General features: G+C 55.9%; 1 protein-coding gene across 3 annotated transcripts in view; it reads right to left on the bottom strand.

Annotated features, from left to right (window-relative positions):
• TBC1D16 (TBC1 domain family member 16) overlaps nucleotides 1-1,991 on the bottom strand; it is a 78,182-nt gene extending 76,191 nt beyond the window's left edge. The window contains exons 1-2 of one of the 3 annotated variants that reach the window (XM_011379716.2): nucleotides 1,864-1,991; nucleotides 18-24 (exon numbers count right to left, since the gene is read on the bottom strand). The gene's annotated coding sequence lies outside the window, so the exon portion shown is untranslated. The remainder of the gene's footprint in view (nucleotides 1-17; nucleotides 25-1,863) is intronic. The other 2 variants (XM_023523018.1, XM_011379713.2) reach the window with 2 other exon arrangements.
• Nucleotides 1,992-2,578: the final 587 nt, after the last annotated feature.

The following is a 2,578-nucleotide window of genomic DNA, read 5'->3' as shown; positions in this document are numbered from 1 at the left end:
CTCACAGGCCGGTGCTTTCCCACACATCGTCAGCCGGAACCTCACACGAAAAAACAGGTTTGGCAGCCCCGAAATCACTCCAAGAGCGAAGAGCCCGCCACAGGAGACCTTTGTCCTCTGGGCAGAGTTCCGGGTCCTGCCTGGCCTGGCTCCCTGGAAGCTATGACAGTCCCACCCGGATGGCTGCGGGAGGCAGAGCTTTGGGGAAGTCGGGGGACAGCTGCTGAACCAGAGCTACAAAGGCACGCTCTCTCGTTGCTCACGTGTATTTGTTCATTCGCGAACCCGTTTCGTCCACACTAAGCCCGGTTCCCAGCTTCTGGTCGCCATCGAACTGGAAGCAGACAGAATTTCCGATCTATTTTTTAAAGCTTTTTTTTTTTTTTTTTAATTATGAAACATACTCAGAAATATAAAAAAGACCACATGGCTCTGAACTCACACAATCCAAAAACATTTGTGTGTTTTCGATCGTCTGCGCCTTTCTTAGAATCCGAACCATGAGAAACACCACTCACTGGATTACATCATCTCTGTTTTCAGTCACTTCATATTTCCCATGTGTCGTGGGTTGAAGTATTCCGCCCCCCTCCCCAAGTTCACGTGTGCAGGTTCTGACCCCCTGGACCTCAGAATGTGACCTTCCTTGGAGACACGTCTTTACAGAGGTCATTGAGTTAGAATTAGGCCACGAGGGTGGGCCCTCGTCCAATCAGGCCAGTGTCCTTCACGAAGAGGAAATCTGGGGACGGACACCTATATATGAGGACAGGAAGATGGCCGTCGGCAAGCCAAGGAGAGGAGCCTGGAACAGACCCTCCGTCGCGGCCTCAGAAGGCGCCAACCCTAGGACGTGTGGCCTCCGGAACTCGGAGACAGTCATGTCTGCTGTTTGAGCTGCCTGGTCTGTAGGGCTTTTCCTGGCGGCCACAGAAAACCAACACACCACGTTCTTAACAAACCGAGAAACGCGAAATATCCGCCCTCCATGTTCATGGCCGTATGGGTACGTCACGTGGACGAACCATTCTTCGGCCGGCCGCCAGTGCCTGACGTTTGGTTCCCACTGAGTGGCTACTCGAATAATAAACTCTAAATCTGGATCCATAGACCGTCTGCTTCCTTGCTATTGCCCTAGGATAATTCTGGGGATTCTCGGCCACTTTCCTGCGAGGGTGAACTGGACCCCCTGACACATAGCACCCAGTGGACTTCCAAAGCTACCAGCATCATTAGAGGGCACATCTTTGCCAATGTGGTCATGGGAACAGGGTTTTCCGATGACCCGTTTACTGGAAGAGGCTGTCCTGTGTTTATTAGGCACGGGGTGCATCTTGTGAATCGTCCGTTCACGCGCGTTGCCAAGTTTTCTACTGGGGTATCGGCGTTCTTATTGATATGTAAGAACTCTTTGTATAGCAAAGATCTTAATTCTTCGCTGTAGCTGCTGTATGTGTTTTTCCTAATCTGTTGTTTGCCTTTTCACTGCGTTATCTATTTGAAATGCAGACGTCTTCCACGTCTACGCAAACCGATGGGAACTTTTCCCCAGTGATTTCTTTCTGTCGCTTTTATACTGTATGTCGTCCTTCCCGAGCCGAGGACCCGTCCATCGTCGGCTTACATTCTCTTATAATTTCGGTGTTCAGCGACCACTTTTGATATTTCAAAACCCCTCATTCGAAGCGCAGATGTACCTGGAAAGGCCACCCGCGGGCGCTCGGGTGTCGGCCAGCTGGCTGCGTGGCCGACGTTGCTGCTCCTTTGCGCCCGGTTATTTGTCCGACAGAGATGGGGCCATCGATCGTCACTGGATTGTCACGAGGCTTGTTATAGAAAACTGTCCGGAACGCTCAGAAGGGGGCGGGGGCCGGAGTCGCGCCCCGGGGACCTGCGAGGCCTGGGCCGAGCTCTGGCCACACCTCCTTGCTTCTCCCACGTGGCGCACGTGACGGACACACGTGTGCCAACCCGTGGTCTCGCAGCAGGGACGTGCCCCAACGAGAACATTTGTCACTGGCGTGTTTCAGCCACGGGCAGGAGGCGAGGCGTTTCAGCCCCCTCCCCAGGCGCCTCCCACCCCAACGAGAGCACCACTGATAAACGCGGAAGCTCGCGGGCCACCTCGACCATGACACACGTGCCCCCGGTGCGCTGCAAACCAGGCTCTGCGCGTTGGTGGAGGACACGGGGCCCGTGCCCGGCTGGCCGCTGTCCTCATTAGGAGCCGGCAGGTCCAGGGGACCCGCCAGCCACAGGTTCCTCACTAGGACCGAAGGAACGACCCCTGAGCAAGCTGTCCAAACACATCCTTCCTGCCCGCGCCCCCCACCCTGCGTCCCGTACCCCGCAGCCGTTCCCCCTGACTCCCCCGTCCAGCTTCCCTTTGCTTCTGTTTAAAGGAGGGCTCACTGCTCTTTAGACTGCAAGGCCCATCGCGCAGGGTGCTCACGCCCACGGGTCCTGCCAGGCTCTCTCACCTCCGTCCAGGCCAGGAGCGACAGCTGTCTCTTGCCCACTTAACTGTGGGAGCCCAGAGACCCCAAGCTCCTGGCTCAGGCTGCGGGCCCTGCTCTCC

The sequence above is a fragment of the Pteropus vampyrus genome, unplaced genomic scaffold, assembly GCF_000151845.1.
Source record: "Pteropus vampyrus isolate Shadow unplaced genomic scaffold, Pvam_2.0 Scaffold371, whole genome shotgun sequence".
NCBI lineage: Eukaryota > Metazoa > Chordata > Mammalia > Chiroptera > Pteropodidae > Pteropus > Pteropus vampyrus.
This window is presented reverse-complemented; position numbering and strand designations above follow the sequence as displayed.